A 5,831-nucleotide genomic window follows, 5' to 3' on the forward strand; every position below is an offset into this window, starting at 1 on the left:
CTTTTGGTTTTTTTTTCTTTTTGGTTTTATTTTCAAGACAGTGTTTCTCTGTATAGCCTTGGCTGTCCTGGAACTCACTCTGTAGACCAGTCTGGCCTTGAACTCAGAAATCTACCTGCCTCTGCCTTCCAAGTGCTGGGATTAAAGGCATGCGCCACCACCACCTGCCTCAGTCATTAAAGAGCTATTTTTCAAAGGGGGAATAAGATATTAGAGTTTTGCTCCAAAACCACAAAGGTCTCTTCTGTAATTTACCTATAGTGGCCTGACAAAGACTCCAAACAACATCTCTATCTACCACTGACACCATCAGATCTACTGGATCATATGGTCCAAGTGGTAGAGCAGTCTGCACAGCAGCCTGGACCTGTTGAAGAGCCTTCTCCTGTTCCAGGCCCCACACAAAACTAGCAGCTTTCCAAGTCACTTGGTAAATGGGCCTGAGTAACACACCCAAGTGAACAATAGGCTGTCTCCAGAATCTGCATAGACCTACTAAATGTTATGCTTCTTTCTTGGTGATGGGAGGGGCCATGTACAATGTTATCCTTCACCTTAGAAGGAATATCTCTGCATGCCCCACACCATTGGAATCTTAAGAATTTCACTGAGTTAGATGGTCCTTGAATTTTGGTTAGACTTACTTCCCATCCTCTGATTCGCATATGTGTTACCTATGAGTCCAAAGTGGTTGCTACTTCCTGTTTACTTGGTCCAACCAGCATGTCATTAATACAGTGCACCAATGAGATATTCTGTGGAAGAGACAGACAATCAAGATCCCTTCTAACTAAGTTATGACACAGGAGAGTTAATATATCCCTGAGGCAAAGTGTTAAAGGTATACTCTTGGGCTTGCCAACAGAGCAAATTGCTTCTGGTGGTCCTTATGGACAGGTACTGAGAAGAAAGCATTTGCTAGATCAGTGGCTGCATACCAGGTACCAGGAGATGTGTTAATTTGATCAAGTAAAGAAACTACATCTGGTACAACAGCTGCAATTGGAGTTACCACCTGATTTAGTTTTTGATTAGTCAACTGTCATTCTCCATGATCCATCTGTCTTCTGCACTGGCCAGATAGGAGAGTTAAAAGGTGATGTGGTGGGAACCACCACCCCTGAATCTTTCAAGTCCTTGATAGTGGCACTAATTTCTGTAGTTCCTCCAGGAATTTGATACTGTTTTTGATTCACTATTTTCTTTGGCACAGGCAATCTAAAGGCTTCCATTTAGCCTTTCCAATCATAATTGCCCCACAGATCAGGGAACCAGTGTGAGAAATCACCAACTTCTGTCTATCTCAATTATACATTCTAGAACTGGGGAAACGATCACAGGATGTATTCAGGCACCTACTGGACCTACTGTGAGTCAGACATCAGCCAAAACTCCATTAATCACATGGGCTTCGTAAGCCCCTACTTTAAGTGGGGGGCCACAATGTTTCTCAGGATATCCTGGGATCCGTGTCAGTTCAGAACTAGTTTTGATAGACCCAGGAAAGTCTGATTATTTCCTTTCCCCCAGTGTACAGTTACCTGTGTAAAAGGCTGTAAGTCCCTCTGGGGAAGGACTAGAGAAAGGCTAATGCAAAACTTTTAGGTGTCTTATCAAGATTCTTCCTCAGGGGAACCTGGTCACCCCTTCATTCAAGGGGTTTTGGGTCTGCAAACTGGCTCAAGTCTGGAAACTGATTCACTGACCGAGACTGCCTTTTGCCACGATCCAACGTAACCTTTCTTTCATTTGGTTGATAATTTTTCTGTTTATACAGATCAAACAGATATATAGTAGGCTTCTTATCTATTTCATGCCTGCAAACACCATGATTGATTAGCTAGTACCAAAGGTCCAAACGAGTCATGCCATTATAAATCTCACCTTTCCTGTGCTGACCATTACAGGGATTCATTATGAACATTGTTTTGTCTATGCTACCCATTATAATAACTATCACCACCTTGTCTCTGGCTATTCAATGCTGTCACCTAGCCCTTTCTACCTTAGGGCCCAGTTAAACCCACTGCATTTAATTCATCCAGTTGAGCAGCAGCATCTCCAACCCTAAGGTCTGGTACAAGGAAAAGGGCAAGAACAAAACCGTTCAAATGTGGTGGTGCCCCTCTGACCAGTTTGCGTCTTATAGGACTTGTGAAGGGCATATCTTCTGGACCTTCCCATTGTAGAGGATTAGGTTTTACACAACGTATCCACTCTAGCATTGCAATTTCCCTAAGCCTTAAAATCCCTTCCTCAACACTAAGCCAAGGAATTTTAGACATCTCCAACTCCTTCTCAGTAGGCCATCTTTTGATAAATGCTTCAGCTACCCATTCAAACTTCTAACATTTTTTTTAAACTGTGTGAGCCTTGAGTCTCCACTCAGAGGGCTCATATCAATAGACTCAGACTGATCTAGTTTTATGTTCCTTCCACCATTTCCCACACCCTTAAAATCCACTCCCACACATATTCTCCAGACTTCTGCTTGAATGAATTAGCAAACTCATTAAGCTCCTTAGTAGAGTACTGAGGACTATACTGTCATCATGGAGTACGCTTTCTACCTCCCCTCTAGTGGCCTGCTTTGCCTTGAGTCTGGAAGAAATTATTCGTGGGCCTTGAGGAACATCAGTATTGTCTTGCCCAGCATTTTCTTCAGAGGAAGTCACTGCTGACTTCTCTGACTCTGAGGGATTAATTTCCTCAGGTGGGAAAGGCATTATTTCAAGGGGCGGGGCTGAGGGTACTACTTCCTCAGTTGAGGTAAACCCTTGTGAATCTAAGGATTCAGACTTCTCAGCTTCAACAGGGTCCTCCCACACATCCCCATCCCAAGTTATAGGATCCCATTCTTTGCCAATTAAGTACCCTTAATTTAACTGCTGACACCCTCTGAGGCTGAGACTTGAATTTTTGTTGTAATTCAGCCAACCTTGTAATGAGGGCTTCAGTTTGATTTTTTGCAACTCGAGCTATATGGCTGCTAGAGAGAAGATTCTCTTCAAGGGCACACTTAGAAACCTTTAGATTGTTTATTTGCATCTGGAGCCATTCGGTTTTATCATAGAGCTCATTCTTTTCCTTTATCAACTTATCCAGAGATATTAAGAGCAACAAGCCAGCAAAATCATTTTCCTTCTTTTCCCCCAAACTGAAGAAAATTTCATATACTGGGTCACCTAACTCATTGCCAGTCACAATTGACGGATTGAGATGATCAAAGGCATTTGCTTCTTTAAGTTTGAAATATAGTTTTCACCATGGACTTTCTATATTCTCTGAGCTCCCAGACATGAGGACATATCTGGAGAGGTTTCAGTAGCTGAAGGTGCTGGTGAATTATTAACCCGATTCCAGATGCTTAAAAGATTCATCCTTATATTTCTGCTCCTCCAGAACCAATCCTGGTACCAACTTCTGTACTAGTCAGGGTTCTATAGAGGTCACAGAACTTATGCAATGACTCTATATATTAAGGGAATTTATTGTAATGACTCACAGTCTGCAGTGCAACTAACCCAACAATGGGCAGCTGTGAATGGGAAGTCCAAAAGTCTAGTAGTTGCTCAGTTCACGAGGCTAGTTGCTTCAGCTGGTCTTCTGTATAAGCTGAAATCCTGAAGAGGTAGGCACCAAGAGATGTGCTGGCAAGTAAGTGCAAGCAGGAGAAGTCTTCCTTCTTCCAATGTCCTAATGCAGGCTTCCAGCAGAAGGTGTGGCCCAGATTAAAGGTATGAACCGGCATGCCTGGATCTGGAACTTTTCTTCCAGGCTGATCTTGACTCAGAGATCTGCTTGCCTCAGTCTCCTGGCATTAAAGGCATGGACTACTTTGCCTGGGCCTAAGCTTTTCATGGCCACTGTGCCTCAAGGTCTCGGGTAAAGATCCGGGTTAGAAGCTTGTATCTTCCAGCCTCAAGACATAGATCACAGGTGTGCCCCCCATTTTTGGATTGTAGTCAAGTTCACAACCAGAAATAGCCAGCACACCCAGCGAATACAAGGACACTTCCTTAGCATCCCCATCCCCCAAGGCCATCCATCATGAGATGGCAGTACCTACCTCAGTTATCCAAGGTCAAATTATCTCTTGACTCTGGAGGGTTAAACCCTTACTTAGCTCAATGCAAGAGGAGGAAGCATTGGTACTTGTTATGCTCTTTATTTTTCCACAAAAGAATGCTAACTTCATGCTCTGTAGCATGGTCATTGGAGGAGCATGAATCCAACTGGGCACTTAGAAGAGCCATATTCCAGGTGAAAAGAACAGAGCCCAATTTTCAGCATGATCCAATTTAACCAGAGTCAGTAGAGGAAAAAATGCTATTCACAACAGGTTGCCTGGGGGCCACAGTGTCCATTTACCCCCAAACCTGTAGGAACTCGTTCTCATAGCCCCAGACATCCAGGCTCATTTTAATCTCTTAGTTTATATGGAAGGTCACTGCAGGAAACATCACTAGGGGGCCCTGTTATGTCTATTGTGACGATACTGTTGAGATTAATGTTGCACTCTCTAACTGCTCTGTTTACTTCTGGACATTCCGATCAAGAGCAGTAGTAAATATCCCGAGTAAATCCTATTATAGAATGGGCACCACGAACTGTAAAGCTGACATATTTATTTCATGATGCTAGGGATTTAAGAGTTCAAATGCCATCCTACCATATATGTCAGCTACCTTCAAAAGCCACAGGAAACTCTTTCTGAAACTACGTGAGTGGCTTAGGTATGCCAGTAAAAATGTAAATCATCAGTGTTTTATTTCAGTGGTTTGTTTCTTTCCCAGCAAAGTCACCCCTAAGAGCCAGTGAAAGGTAAGCAAGTGGCCTTCTGGTTTGGAGATATAAAGTTGCTTTCCTCTCTGCCTCCCGACTATTCGCTGTGGAATTCAATAAGCAAATACCACAGGAAATGAGCTGTTTTGTTCTAGGACAACAACAATAAGCTCAACATGGCATGGCTCTTATTAAATCAATTCTCCATCTTCTTTAACTCAGGTTTCCAGCTGCATACTTTATTCTCAAATTGTGCTTTTATGTTAAACATCGGCTTTTTGTTAGTGGGAGACAACAACAAACCGAACAAACCAAAAATCAGGTAAGAGGTGGGGGGAAGCAGTTAACATAGCTGAGACCAGGTTTCCTAGCAGTGGAGTCCTCTCAGCTAACACTTTCTACTCCAGAGGGCCGAGTGCTCTGAGCTTGTTCATGGTCAGGGAGACCAGGAAGCGGGAGGAGAGGGAGAATATGAATAACTAAATATACCTTCACAGCTATCTTCCTGGGGTGCCGGAGAAAATGATGAGCCAGTAGGCGAAGTCAGGGAAGGTAGCTGAGATGAGCCTGCTACCAGAGACCTAACCAACAACGCACTCCTGCAAAGCCTCAGGTTCTTCATTCAAACAACTTATAGGAAATAACACAAAAGCCCATTTGCTAACACGAGCCTTAGCTACATGGGAGCCGAACTGAAGGCAGAGAATTTTGCCTTTAGTAGCACTAAAAGATATCTTATTTAACCATTCATGACTGCTTTTTTCCCCTTGTTTCAAATTCATTTTTCCAAACAGTCATATCATGCTTTATTAAAGTAAATAGGACCATATTCATCAGCTGAATAGAACCAAATGCCTCTAAGAAATTCAAAGTCCTGAAATTAAATCTAAGTAGCTCACTCACATACAGGTTAGAACACAGATAATTGTCCAAATCAGAAATATTAGGCCCATCACAAGAGCTTTAATTACTTTTACCCTCCTCCCCCACTTAAAAGCCTGAGTCAATCTATTCCATATGTGGGACATTGGGTGTGTTTTCCGGTC

Source organism: Mastomys coucha, unplaced genomic scaffold, assembly GCF_008632895.1.
Source record: "Mastomys coucha isolate ucsf_1 unplaced genomic scaffold, UCSF_Mcou_1 pScaffold15, whole genome shotgun sequence".
NCBI lineage: Eukaryota > Metazoa > Chordata > Mammalia > Rodentia > Muridae > Mastomys > Mastomys coucha.